Source organism: Dunckerocampus dactyliophorus, chromosome 8 (genome assembly GCF_027744805.1).
Source record: "Dunckerocampus dactyliophorus isolate RoL2022-P2 chromosome 8, RoL_Ddac_1.1, whole genome shotgun sequence".
In the NCBI taxonomy this organism is placed as follows: Eukaryota; Metazoa; Chordata; class Actinopteri; order Syngnathiformes; family Syngnathidae; genus Dunckerocampus; species Dunckerocampus dactyliophorus.
Window position 1 is genome coordinate 463,076 of NC_072826.1, and position 15,067 is coordinate 478,142.

Below are 15,067 nucleotides of genomic sequence, written 5' to 3' on the forward strand. Positions count from 1 at the left end.
ATTTTGTTCAATTTAACTGCTTTAATTCTTTTCAAGCCTCCCGGTAACTCCAGATATTGCAGTGCTGCGTGTAAAAGCCCAACAACAGCCGATTACAGACCCCCGTTTTATTACCCATTACGACTGAGGTCATTAGCAGCAAGAGGGATTGTACGCTTCTTAACCTATTGATCAACGTAACTACTACCATTTAATCCTGTGCTGAAGGAGTGAAAATCTGCCTAAGACGGGGGCCCTATTGAGAGGAAGGGGAGGGAGCACTTTAACTAGAAAATATTGCCCCGGCCTGCGCGTCGTTCTCATTTAACGCAAACACGAGGCGCCAGTCACCATTTAGAGCACTCCCGTTTGGGGCCCTCCGCTATCGCCGGGATGAATCCAGATGATTCCCAAAAAATATATTAGCATCTAAAGATAGTGGACGGGGAGGCTGGTACTGGGCTAATAACTGAAGGGATCCACTGAGCCCAGCTCTCATCTACTCCAACAATATGAGGGCGTTAAAAAAAGAGGACATTCTGATGATTCCAGAAATAGCTGACGTTTATGAATTTCATGAAGGTGTGGTGCTCTCCAGGTGCCTCGCAAACATAAACACTGAAACCTTGAACATTCTTGCACAGCTGCAGACTGACTGCAGGCTAAATAGTGTACCAGCTCAGACCTGCTGGACACACACACACACACATTTACACAAACACACACCATGTGTCACACGGTCACATTCGTATGTTGGTGCACAATACACTCAAATTCTCATTTATCTTTGTCAAAATATCAGCTTCTTTCATGCATCATTTGCCCTCTGACCTCGGATGCAAAAGTACAACAGCAGTCTGCTTATGGACGACTGTTGAGGTGCCCCTGAGCAAGTCAAGCCAATGTCTGCGTGCCACCTACATGCCTCCATGTGCGTAGGCGGGGGCTGAGGGATCACAATCAGTATAATCAACGGAGAAAAAAACAACAAACGGTGGTGGAAATGAGCTGTAAGGCGGTTCTTGCAGATCACAAATGAGAGACCAGGAGGCGCATCTCAGTGAGGCCCGCTCAGATGTTTCACCTGCCGTGAAGGTGCAGCGTGGCTGAAAATAACAAGTTGTAAATGATCAAATTTTAATTTCTGCCCCATGAAATCCTCCACTTGTGCACGGTGTTCCTTTACGTGGGCCTGCAGTGGCCAAGAAAGCAGCACATGATATCCACCCTCATGCACGGCATTAATAAGTCACACATGACCATTCGGGCACAAAGCGAATGTGTCAACTCGATGAACATTAAATGCAACAAATAACACCCCCATCATTTCAGGTGACAGGATGTTGATGCGGCACATCTCCAACAGAACCCTTTCATAAAAATGAATCCAATCAAATCAAACCAAAGTATACGGCTCAGATGAATGGGATGATGTTTGTTACAAGGGGCTGTGGGGAGGGTTTGGGGATTAACAGCAACGCTATTAAACAGGATTTACAGTCACTTTTTCACTGCGAATAAACACTTTTTTTGAAAATATTTTTTTTTATTTTGGCGGCGCCGGCCCCACCGCTAGACTTAGACAAACAAACTGCTCGGCAAAGCGAGTGAGATCATCGACGACAGCTGAGTAGCGTGCCTCACCCTGGTTCTCACCACTGCTGATACACAGGACGCCCGGTACACACACACACACACACACACACACACACACACACACACACACACACACACACCCCATGCCAGTGTTACACAGCACTGTACAGAAAAGTGTGTCTTTTCTACAGGGACAGTGGGCAAATACTGAAAGAGACAAGTACACACAGAGACATACATACTGTATGTTTACAAATAATTCCATACCCATTTCTTCGTGTCAACCGTCCGCTCACTCCATCATTTAGTCTAACCTTCAGCAACCACGTTGTATAATCTTTGGGTTCCAGCTCTTCGCGGTTACGCAACCGACGGCACACGTCTTCCGAGTCACATCATTTGAGTCTGATGAGATTTAATTAAGATCACAGCTTTTAAATCCCCCCCCCAATGAAAGTGCAGTCAAAAGACAAAGCCTGACATCCTCGTGCTGATTGTTGGTATTATCCGGGCAAAGCACACCTAATCCTTGTTACCACGACGGCAGACAACAGCAACACAAATTGCGTGGAGTCTTTCCATTTATGTTCGTAACTCGTGGATGTAATGGTTGCCTTTAGGAATTTTCTAGGATGAAAATAAAAATGTGAAAAAGCTGTATTTTTTTATATTTCCGGTGCAACTGTTCAATGTTGTTTTTTTTTTTTTTTAGTTTAATTTTGTTTTATCAAAAAAAAAGTACATCACATGTTCACAATTCACAGTTCAACATCTCCAAAAAGGAGCAGGAAGGAGCAGAGCTTATTAAATCCTACCCCCTCGATATGTGTCACACATCTCATGCCTTCAATTAAAAGAGTTCCAAAAGTTTGTAACGACCTCCATCTCAAGTATCGCACATTCTCTGAGCAGCAGCGACGTTAAAAAACAGAATGAATGAATTAATCATTAATAATACATGATAACTGTGAAAGTATTCCACTGTCTGCGCTACAAAGCAACGCCATCCCTGTCCCAGACAACCGGGAGATGCTGGCGGCCGTCCCGCGTGAGCACCTCTCGTGGCACAAAAACCCTGTTGCCGATGTTGTGTAGTAAAGAAATGACAGGTGCTGGCAGCCCCTCTTCTTGACAGGCCAGTGCACACATAACGCCCCTGCCTGATGGGCTAATGCTGTACTAATGAACAATACATCAACTTTGATTACAAACTGTCAGCTCAGTCAGCTCGCCCAAACTGTGAGCCTTGCCGCAACTGCACGCCGTTGCCCCGTTGAAGCTTCTTTTTTCTCTCTCTGATATTGATACTTTTTCCACCCGCTTCCTTCGCACTGAACCTCCTGAAATTCTTGCAATAAAAGCATTCAAGCAACAGATGCTGATTGTTCAAAGTCTTCTGTGCAAAAAGCGCAAAACGACAGCGTGAGACAAGAGACGCATGCTTTTAAAAACAAAACACACACGGAGGACAGAGCCTTCACGCGTGGAAGTACTCAGCAAGGCGTCTCAAGTGACAGCGTGCCTGTAACGTGGCTTGATTGAGCGCTAATTCACTTTGACAAGAGAGCAAGCATCTGGCCAACAGTCATTAGGTCACCACAAAATCCACAGCAGCCGACGTACGTACTCAACATGTCCTAGGAAGCTGGAATGTCTTACTAAACTGCAAAAAAAAAAAAAAAAAAAAGAAGCAAAAGCAACTGTCCATAATTCACAAATTTCACAAATCCAGAAATTGCAGAAGAATTTGCTGCGATGAGTTTGGTATTTAAGACCAGCGCTGACAAAGCAACAGAGTGCAGCGTTTCTGGGAGCAGACTGCACACTACGCAAACAACTTTACTCAACTACTCTGGACATCCATGAGAAAATCCAAAACAGACACGGCGCAGTCATAAACACTTGGTTTTCCAAGTCTGGGAGAAGTCAATTGTGGAACACATGCAAATCCGTTATAATGAGGGTAGACGACACCAAGCAGGCAACAAGCCCCCCTTCCTGTCCTTTCAAGGCTAAATTCAATTGTCAAGTTTTTAAAGCAAGAACGCAGGCGTTATCGGAGAAATCAATCATATTGACAAACCTGACAAACTCCATTTAGCTGGCAGGGTAAACAGAAAGCCGGGCCACGCGGTGTGGAGTGAAGCAGAGAGGAGACGAGAGCGGCAAAGGAAGGAGAGAGAGGGTGGGTGTGGGAGAGCGCTAGGGAGAGGCAGGCAGGATGAGAACAACCGCTGTTGTGCTGTGGCGTCTTCAACCTTCATCTGAACGCAGACACATTGCGAGCGCGCACGCTTACTCCTTGGCTGACAAGATACAAAACTATCCAATCAACCACGCCCTTCTCCACCAATCACAAGCAGCCCTCTAAACATCATCAATTCAAATGGGGGGCCACACAATGGGGGAGCTGCAGGCTGAGCTGCAGGTGAACCCGCGCCTTTTGTGTGTGTGTGGGGGGCCCTTAAAAAAAAAAAAAGGACACAGTTGACCCTTTGACCTCTGCCGGGACTCTGGCCATGCTATTTAAACAATGGGAGCCCAAAGAAAAGAGGCCCTTTAATTAAACAGCAGAGAAGTAAACACAGCTATCAGCCCCTTTATTGTTCTGCCCAATGGAAATGTTTGCAGTGCTGCAACAAAAGGCACAAGTCATTTCACATGAAGAAACAACTCTGCTACTTTGTTGTTTTGTTGTGTTGTTGCCGTTTTTCCCAAGCGGAACTTTCAACAAGTGTATTTGGTTTTTTGCATTCTTACCCTGAGGCTGACGTGCTCCATGGGTTGACTAGACGAGTGCGTGCGGTGATAAAATTAACCACAATCACAATAGCAAACTTCTGTCTAATATTCTGGCAAAAAAAACAACAACAAAAAACTAAAATGACTGAAACAAATAGCTGGTGAGTGATAGCAGCCACCAGGCGATCCAACTGCATCCCAATGAGAGCAGTTCGCTGTCATGATGGCACTCTTAAAAACACCCACGTGCACTCACTGAGGAGCAAACATATGAGAGGAAAATAGGACCCTGCCACCTACTGGAGATCCCGCTGAACTGCCCAGTTTTTTGTTTTTTCAAGGATGGCTTCAGTTGTCTGAATCTGCTTTACCACAGCACCCGTTTTGGTAAACATTTACATTCTTACACTAAATTCAAATGGTCATTCTACAAATTCAACAAGGACCGAAAGGCACGTAGTAGAGTGGCACCCCTCCCGTACTCCTGGAGCAGCCCGCACAGGACACCAAGTCCACCAAGCACATGTCGACCGGTTGGGCAAACTCTCAGTTCAGTGTTCTGCCACCGAACCAAATAGCACCTCCTGTAGCCGACGTTCGATCCTTCTCCCCAGCACTGTGAAATAGACTTCCCTAGTGTGACCCCCCTATGGTTGGAACACACCCTCGAGTCACCCTTCTTGAAAAGGGGGACCACCACCCCGGTCTGCAAAACCAGAGGTGCTGTTCCTGACTTCCATGCAATGTTTAAAAGATGTGTCATCCAAGACGGTCCCTCAACATCCAGAGGCTTGAGGAACTCAGGGAGAAACTTGTCCACCCCGGAGGATTTCTCAGTGGGACTGAGAAGGGCCTCAAAAGTATCAGTTCCACCGTCCGACTACATCCTCAGTCGAGGTCAGCAGGGTTGCGTCCCCACTGGAAACAGCAGTGAGGACTAATAATAGACCTTGTTCAACTACAATATATTATATTGTATAATATTATTATATATATATATATGTATATATGTATATATATATATATATATATATATATATATGATGTTCGTATTCATTTTCTTGTGTTTTTCTTTCTTTCTTTTTCTGGGACAATGAACAGAACAAGAATGTCACTGCATAGCGGAACCACCTGTTTTACTGTGCATTTGACAATAAAACTCTTCAATCTTGAAACTCTTCCATCTTGAATATTTTATATTTTTGAAAACTGTCACAGAGTGAAGTCAAAGCACAAAGTGGCGATGGATTACTGTCATGGAAATGGATGGGATTATTATTAGAATTATTATTTTCAGTAGGATTAAATCAAGCCAGTTTCTTCCTATTCCTTTTCAGACATGTTGAATTGTGCAACTGTAACCGCGTGTTCTCCCTTAGTGTAACTTGTTAAGGCGTATACCACAACATACAGTACTTAGAAACCTCACCAAATGTCGCAAGCTGCCCGTGAGGCTACTTCAAATGGTCATAAAAACCAAGGAAATTCAACAAGGAAAGATTAACACCTCGCTTTGTTAATTATGGTGCCAATAAACAGCACGCAGCAGCACATTACATCTGAACGAGCTCCACAGCGTTGGCAAAGGATGAAGGAATGCTCACAGGATGCATTCCAGTCTGCAAACACTGGTAAAATAAACAGAGCTAAACAGAGCGTCAGCATGACAGGCCATTGTTCCCATCGGCTAATTACCAACGAGCTCTGCTAAGACCGCCTGGCCTATATCAATTATTGATCGGGACCCCTCAAGTGTTAAAAGTGACAATTCCCATACATGTCATCCTGAATAATTAAGCAGTGGAGAAGGTGCTTTTATTTTCTATGTAACATTCCCAAGACAGCTCACACAAAGGCAGGCGTGCACTCACAGCACACGGTGGCTGAGGCCTGGGCCGTACGTACTCTTTTCCCTCTGCATTCTCCCTGGGGGGGCATGTCGACGTATTCTCAATAAAACACCTTCTTAGCAGTAATAGGCCACTGCTCTCATTTCAACACTCCCAACGGCCTTGCGATAAATTTAGCAGACGCACAGTTCAAGCTTCTCCTCTCATACTCATACACAACCTTTCTAATCCGCTGCCTTTGTGCTGCTATCATGTCAAATAATTACACTTGTTTTTTTGTTTTTTTGCGATACACGGTGTACAGATTTGATTTCCCTACCCAGAGAAACATCAGCATCCTTGAGCCTTGGACTGCGTACCGCAGTGGTGAGTGTTTGTGCCCATAACAGAGTGACTTACATTATAAAACACTCCCATTTGCTGCTTGAGTGAAAGTGAAAGTACGGTAATGTCTGGTTGGGCCCGGTCCTGCTCTCTCAGTTTCTAAGAAAAGAAACCGGTCCAATTACAAAGCTCCAAAACCAGTTTGAGCTGCGCCATCATGTCGACTGGTGTCATACTGACGGCAGAAATGAGATAATACCAGGGATGACGGCCAATATTGGCATAAAACGGCGATATCGGTTCATATCCGTATCTGTTTTTCTGCCGATAATGATATCGGCACATGAACGATAATGTGCTGCACAAGAAAAAGTTGGCATTTTTAGTTAAGAATATTAACAACAAGAAAGTTGAAATAGTTGGAAAAAAACAAAAAACAGCAGAAATGGGAAAAAAAAACAGCTGTAATTTTATGAGAATGAAGTCAAAATTGGAAAAGAAAAAAAGTCGTGTTTTAACCAGAAAAAAAGGTGGAATTTTACGAGACTAAACTTGCAATATTACGAGAAAAAAATAATGTAATTCTAGTGGCACAAAAAATACCTAATATAAAAACAATAAAATCAAATTGTTATTCTTTTAAAAGTTGCAATATTATGAGAAACACGCAAAAGAAAATAAAGTTGCAATTTTTGGAAAATGGGGAAAAAGTTCTAATATGGGAATCAAGTCTAAATATTATGGGAATAAAGTTATAATATTATGAAAAGGGAATTGTCAAGAAATTTGAAATATTTGGAACATAAAAAAAAGAAACAGGTAAAATGGGGGAAAAAGGGGAAAGACTGGAGTTCATACCAATAATGGGCTTTTTCACCGTTATCACAAAGCTGAGATGCTGTGCATTTATAGAGATATCTATATATAAAGAGATATATAGAGATATCTATATATAGAGAGATAGATAGATAGATAGATAGATATGGATCTGTATATCTATATCTATATGTATATATACTGTATACTGTATGTATCTCTCTCTCTCTCTCTCTCTCTATATATATATATATATATATATATATATATATATACACATATATATGTATAAAACATCCTCTCACTTTTCAGTATGTGGCGCTTGCTGGAAAAAAAATTGGACACCCCTGCTATAAGGGCTACTAAAAAACTGAACATGAACTGTATGAAAGACACGAGTGACCAGGTTTCTGTACATACAACAGATTAAAATACATATTAGTTTACTGATAAAGCCAACAGTGCAAATATGTGTTGCACGCCGCTTGCTCATTTTCACTCATACGACAGTATAAGCCAGAGTTTGACTAACATGTCCAAATACCGCATTTACATCGTTTAACATGTTTTTAATTGTCATGAACCAAGCAGTGAACATTACCATCAACGGCCGCGAGAGGTCGCTCTCGGCTTGTGACAACAACATGCTGTTCCTGCCATTCAGTGATGTGGAATGAGATCGGGAGCTTGGTGAACTTGTGGATGCATTTTTTGACTGATGAGATTTATAAGTCGGAGTGACTTACAGTCTGGAAAATATGATGCTTTTTCAAGCGTAAATAAAAGCCAGATTACCTCTTGGCAGCCAGATGTAGACAGGTGTCACTCTCGTAATATAGCAAAACATGACTGATTATTCTTCCTGCGGTCCCTTTTCGTTCGTTGCAGTTTGTTCTGCAAGTATGTCTTTTGCTGGACCTTTTTGGAGATGGAGCTGATGTTAGTCTCCCGTTTCTAATTTCTAATTTCTGAGATTGTGAAATCCACAAACGGGATCCTAGTGTAGGTTCGTACACCAGTAATGCGCTCCAGGATAAAGTGCAACCACATACTGACCGTATCGTCCACCATCTCGTTGCCCGGTAGGCAAACTGCAGGTGGTCCAGCAGGTGTCCTGTGACGCTCTTCAGGGGGTCCAACAAGTAATTCATGGCGACAGAAGTCCAAGCAATAGGCCCGTAGTGCTTTAGTCGCAAGATAGCACATTTTGGGGGACTGGGACGATGGTGGAGCATTTGACGCAGAGTGAGCCATCACATAGTCCAGACCTTCAGCATCAAGAGAGCCGGTTTGCCTCCTCTTCCAGTAAAAAAAGTCTGGAGCCGCAAAACATGACACAGCTTCTAAATTGGTCAAAGTTGTAATCTTTTTTAAATGTTACCTGTTGGCACACAATTTGATGCAGGAAGCTGACATACCATCCGGACCAGAGGCGGTCTTGATCTTTCTCAGCTCTTTCGCAATACAAACCCTCATGGTTAAGTTTTGTTGACTTAATAACAATATCATTAAGTTATTAACACCCGAGGATCAGCAGAAGAAGGCAGTGCTGGCAAGCAAGCCTTCGCTCTTCTAGCTGATGGTTATTATTAATGCAATTGCTGTCTGTGGAGCAGTTCATCCGTAAAAGGGATGTGAGTCACTTCATCCTGAATATACTGTGCTTGACAACAAGACAACAAGATACGGAGCGAGACGATGACATAGTTAGAACATATTTTAGTGGTAAGCATGTGTGTGTCACGGTGGATGACCGAGTGGGGTGGAAAGGTGAAAGCGAGCAAACCGCTCGCAGGGAAACATTCCAGCATAAATGAAGGTCTGGAAACGGTACAATGGCTCCCAGTGCTGTGACTGGAGCTGATTCGACACTCATCGCCTTGGCTAGGAGAGAACTCTCAACACAGCAGCCCCCCAAGTGCTTGTTTGGCTGCGTGGAAGTGGGACAGATGACTTCATTCTGACAGGATTATCCCAAACCTGGATTTAATCTATACAGTGCGCATAATACATTTTTACAACATGACAAGGAAAACAAACGGTAGAAGAGACAGCTCGATCCTGGGGTTTCATGCGAGCATCATTCTTGGTTTGGAGCTCATTGTGACTGACAGATTGTCTCACCTCAAAGCAATACGCATGATTCCATTAGAGTATCACCTTAAGTCATTTCGGAAAGAAAGGGATGAACTCCTTTTGAGAATCACGCACATGAGTGGCGATTTAAAAAAACAAAACAAAACCATATCATTCACGTACCTACAATAGCTGGGGAAAAAAGTACCCAATGTGGGAACGACGGAACTATACAGTAAAGAGGAAACTTGGCAAAAATTGTTCACAAAAATCCAATACGAAAACGGAGGCATTGGAAACACACAGCACATAAAACTACAGTAAATACAGCACTTACAGCGTACTCACTGGTCTTGTTGCAAAATATGAGTACAGTCGTCCATCGCCACTTTGCACTTCCAATTTCGTGGTTTCAATCACAGTTTTTCCATGAATCTATTCATGAATAAATCATGCTGTTTCGTGGTTGAATATTAGCCTGTGATTAGTGCACTTTAAACTGCACTTCATCCACAAGCCTTATGTGAGACGCGGACACACGTCTTCCTCTTTTCTGTCTGTTCTAAAGATATAAAAACTGATAAAGAGATGCAGCTCATTGCTGCATGGGACACACTTACACTATTCCGCTTCTGAACAAAAAATAAATAAAAAGTGCAAAAAGCGCCATTTACATATGATGTGACCTGCATATTAACCAAGCATCCTCAGGTGGTCACTAGGTGTCAGTAATGTTCCTGTAATGTTGTTAATGTGAGACACACAAGCACCGGAATTGATTGCCGGAACAACAGGCTTTTATTGCAGGTGTGAATTTTCTCATGGCAAGCACAATAATCCCTAACACGGGCCACCACTGTGGCTGGAACCCACGCCAAGACACTTCCTGTCCTCTTGCACTGGAGCACCTTTCCAGCAATAAACTAGTCTTATTTATGTCTTAAATGACAAATTTTCTGTTATTAAGTGTGAAGGTGACTGTAGGGGTGTTATTTCATCTCTAGAGGGCTCTAATAATGTTGAAAAAATGTATTTAGAAGGTTGTAAGCTGGTTTTCTATGCTCTCACTAAAAAATATTATATTCCTTTTGTTGTGCTTTGAAATAACATATTGGTTCCTGATAAAATAATTATGACATAACTAATATTTTGATGGTCTTAAATATTTTTAAACGATCTGTCTGGAATTACAGCAATTCATTTTTTGACATAACTTCCTCCCCGTTTTGAGTCATGGCGTCCACTTTGAAATTAAACTGATTTTGCTAAACTTATGTTCATCTAAAATGTGGTATCAATTAGAAAAATGTGGAAACACGCTGACTAAAAATGGAAATGTGTGACTTGATATCCCACCACTTTTTTCAAAGTTCTGACGCTGTTGACAGCGGGCGCTACCTGCTGCCACTCGCTCATCTTTGCTCATCGCTCATCTCATAATGCCACTGCTGTGCCTTCCAAATATGTTTTTATGGGCCTCCAGCTCTCCAACTAAGATTTCCACCTCAGCTCCGGTCAAGTTCCGCTTCTTCGTCTTTGGCTTCTCAGCAGCCGTGATTCAGAAGAACCGAGCCAAATGGGTCATTAAATATGGACGCTGCGTTCATGAGCCACTTTGCATTGACCATTTATGGAGAACTGAAGGCGTGGAGAGGGCGTGACGTGGGGCGGAGTTGCGTACGCACGTTTGGACAGCAGGGGAAGCACAAATTGGGAGAATGTGCCACACTTTTTTTCAGGTCCGTACGCACATTTTGGGTTTCTGGCGTACGCAGACTTTTAGTCAGATGTCCACACACAGTTTTAGAAGTGAGGCCCCAGGCCCTGGAACCAATTAACCACGATAAACGAGGGATTACTACACACAGACAGAATTGGACTGCACTCCGTTATGTCTCACTTTGCTGAAAATATGATTAATCCACAATTGCCAGCCATTTTATGAAATGACGGACTTATCGGTCACTATGCCCATCCATAGTGATTGGGCGTGCCCAGGTTGAAAACTTTCAAGCACATTATTGATGTTTTGCTTTACTTGTGTTAGTTTTTTACACTTTCTGCCAAAGTTTTCCTTTTCAGCCTCCAAAAGGCGACTGTCATCTAAACTAGTAGAAAAATCAACATTGCTTTATATTGAGTAACCGTTGCTTTGACACTTTGACACGGGATCCTGGCCGACTGAGTTCGAGAAACACCTCAAAATGCTGCCTCAGATCACGCCGCAGCGCTGGCAGGGCTCCAGCTGACAGGCTTTGGCCGAGTACTCTAATGACTTGCAGATGGGAGTGCCGTGGTATACATGTGTCAGGACAATGCCGTTGGCATACTGCAAAAACAGTAGGAGACTGAAGGAAAGAAAACCAGCAGCAGCGTCCTCATCCTGTCAGCAAGAGGATCGGCCCGTGCATTGTGTCAAATCACACTTACCCCCTAACAGACCACAAATGAAGGACGCTACAAAAGCATGCAGTAAAGGGGTTGGCTTAAAGGCTTTCGTCCAGTATACTGAAAAGACATTATCTTTTGACCTGGAGATGCCCTCGGAGAGGTGGCACACAATGGCAGCCACACACAAAGGGAGAGAAATAGTCATAGAGACGGATAAAGGGGAAGAATTCTGTCAACTGTAGCTTCAAATAGTCCGAAAGATACAAAGAAATGTTGCTTGCTGGCACATTTTGTTAACACAGAAGCAGCAAAATGTTCAGTTCAACATTCACCAGCAAAATAGCAAATATGTCCAGCAAACACACAAGTAAACAAATAAAAGTATGACATTACGTAACACAGTAATACACAAATGACAGAGAGCTTGTTTTAGATTCTAATACCTGATAGATGATCGGCGCATTAAGTCGTCAACAGCATGTAAAGTTCCCTTTTCTAAAGGAAGCAAACTACTTCTGCTATGACGCAACACAAAACCGACGTTTGCAAATGCTTCATTTGTTGATTGTTATTTATATTCCATGCCAAATGCATCCCCCTCCAAGTCGAGCCCACGCGGGGAACACGAGTTGGCTGGCGGCCCGGCCCGTCATTGTGCCAATGACATGAATAATGGCGGCCAATCTACGGCACAATCCTGGATCACGGCGGAATGTGATCCGGGCATCAAAGCGATAGCAAAGACATCATGTTGACATAACATCTTCAAGCCCAGCTGAATGCTGCATAATCCCCAACAGGAGGCTGATGCCTTCCTTAGGCTCGCTCGGGAATGAAGCGTAGTTAGCCCGGGTGCTGCGCAACGCCACAGACGAGCTTCACCTCCCCTCGCCTCCCCCATCCTTGATGCTGGTCGACTATCAGCAAGGGTCCGACAGTGTTGTTCCTAATTACCTATTTCTCTATTCCTGATCCTACGGCTGGCATAATTAGTTACCTGGGGCTGCAATCCAATTTGAAGTGATGACAAGAAAGTGATCCATGAAAAAGTAATAAGATAAATCCAATTTCAGCCCGCCTCTAATTAAATGCACATGGAACTAATGAGTCAAACTCTACCATGGCACTGATAATGGTAATTAGCGGGGTGGGAGTTGCTGGCTCTCCTCGTCATGCCACTGCAGGTGTGAAGTGTTAAAGGTAAAAGTGGCATGGGTTCTTTTAATTACACGTGCCACTCTGTCAATGCCATTTACTGGCTTTTTGACCCATCAAGTACCGCGCTGCGCTGCACTCCGCCGTGCCGGGCAGCTGTTTGTATATCGGGTGAGATTTTCCGCTATGAAAAGACCTATTTAATGTCAATCAAGGACTCAGAGTCTTGTTTGACTCGTGTTTTTTCATTTGACTTGCTACTGTGAAGTCACTTTTATTTCAGACGTTCCGTGTCTACTCGGCTTCATTATTTCTGGCCACGGAAGACAGTGAATTGGAAAGTGAGGTGCTAAATCTACATCTCCAAACGAGTTAAAAGTCGCCACGCACGTGTCCTTGTGTCTAATGGGAAGACCACTGTGATGAACAGAGGCTTTAGCGCGGATCAGGTGCTTTTATGAGGTTTACTACACAGCCTCATAACTGCTGGATCATACCTTTGATGAGCCAGTCTGATCCAACAGAGAATCATTATCCAGCGGCACATGATGGCGATAGCCAATGCAGTGCAGGTTCGTTCTTAAAAGGGGGCAGCAAAGCAGCCGCACTGAAAACCACACACAAAAAAGTCATACATACCACAACTGATGAATACATGATGACAATTGTGCGAGGCTGCGGTTTGTTTAATTAACGGAACATGCGACTCGGAGATAAACACTTGTCTGGACATGTGGCATTTGCATAGCTGCAAATGTAACCACAGAAGGAAAACGTAGAACAATGGGCATCAGGCAATTTATGGTGTTAGTAAAGACACTACACCAAGTCTGTGCTCTTTTCACACCAAGTGGGCATGAGTGGGGGAGGGAGGGGGGCGCAACTCTCTCTTCAATAGCTGAGTGACAGCTTGGCCAAGCTCTCTGTATACATTAATAAATTAGAATTCTAATTCTGTCTTTGTCTGCAGAAGATGGCCCAGTACGTTACCGTGTATCAACAACTGGCTGCATGCAAGAATCTGCGATTATGGTCCCCTTTGTTGACCTCTGGAGCACAATTCCAGCCATGCTGGGAAAACTGTTTAGTTTGATCCCTTTAACTTATTTGAATCCTGACAAATATGCACACAACTGAAAGGTCATCGCAGTCATATTTCATCCTCTGGAGCAACTCTGAAGACATCTGCACAACAAAGAAGCTTTTTTCACAAGCTGACATTAGACCTGGCTGTTACAATGGCTCATTAAAAAGGGTCCCCAACGGTACAGTCAGGGTATTAAATATTATATATATATGCTGTATATACAGGCACAAAGAACAGGGCCTCCCTATTAATCACCAAATATGCCCTGAAGTCATTAGCAATTTCACACTGGTAAAAACAACTGATGCCCTCGTCCAAGCAAAGATATGCTCGTACGGCACACCACCCACTTATCTGAGAGCTTAATGAAGTACAGTGGAACCTCGGCTTTCTTCATTAAACTCTTCCAAAAGGTCTGACGACAACCGAAACAAATCCAACGAATCTGGATTTGTTTAATTAAGAGAACATGCAAGGATCAGGGGGAGCAGCCTGAAGAAGAAGGACGTCACACGCCTAGACAAACTGGTGAGGAAGGCAAACTCTGTCATTGGCACTGAGCTGGACAGCTTGGCATCTGTGGCAGAGCAAAGGACACTGAGGAGGCTCCTTTCCATCATGGACAGCCAGCATCATCCAACACACAGCATCATCTTCCCACAGAAGAGCAGCTTCAGTGGCAGATTACTATCACTGCCCTGCTCCACTGAGAGAATGAGCACACAACAACACAACAGAGGGAGATCAGTAAAAACACACATTGAAGTGATGCGTTACGTATTTATTTATTATTCCTGATTCTACTTTTGTATTTTTCTTCTAGCTTTTGCAGAGCTGCCGGAAATGTGAATTTCTCTGAGATAAATAAGTATCTATCTCTCGAATCTGTTCCAGAAACCCAGAACCATAAACAAAAACATTATAGAGAATAATTATAGTATTACATGCAGGAAACAAAGCGAAATACATACAACAGACAAATGAAATGCATAAATGAACATACGCTGTTCCAAAGTTTTAAAGAGTGGATGGTTGAAATGTGTTGGGGGAG

The 15,067-nt window shown here is 43.3% G+C and overlaps 1 protein-coding gene across 13 annotated transcripts in view; it reads right to left on the reverse strand.

Moving 5' to 3' along the window:
- Nucleotides 1-15,067, reverse strand: part of foxp1b (forkhead box P1b) — a 205,417-nt gene that overhangs the window by 52,782 nt on the left and 137,568 nt on the right. Inside the window, exon 1 of one of the 13 annotated variants that reach the window (XM_054785294.1) lies at nucleotides 3,659-3,821. The exons of 11 other annotated variants lie outside the window; for them this stretch is intronic. The gene's annotated coding sequence lies outside the window, so the exon portion shown is untranslated. Of the gene's footprint in view, nucleotides 1-1,842; nucleotides 3,546-3,658; nucleotides 3,822-15,067 lie in introns of those variants that run through there. One more of the 13 variants, XM_054785293.1, reaches the window with a different exon arrangement.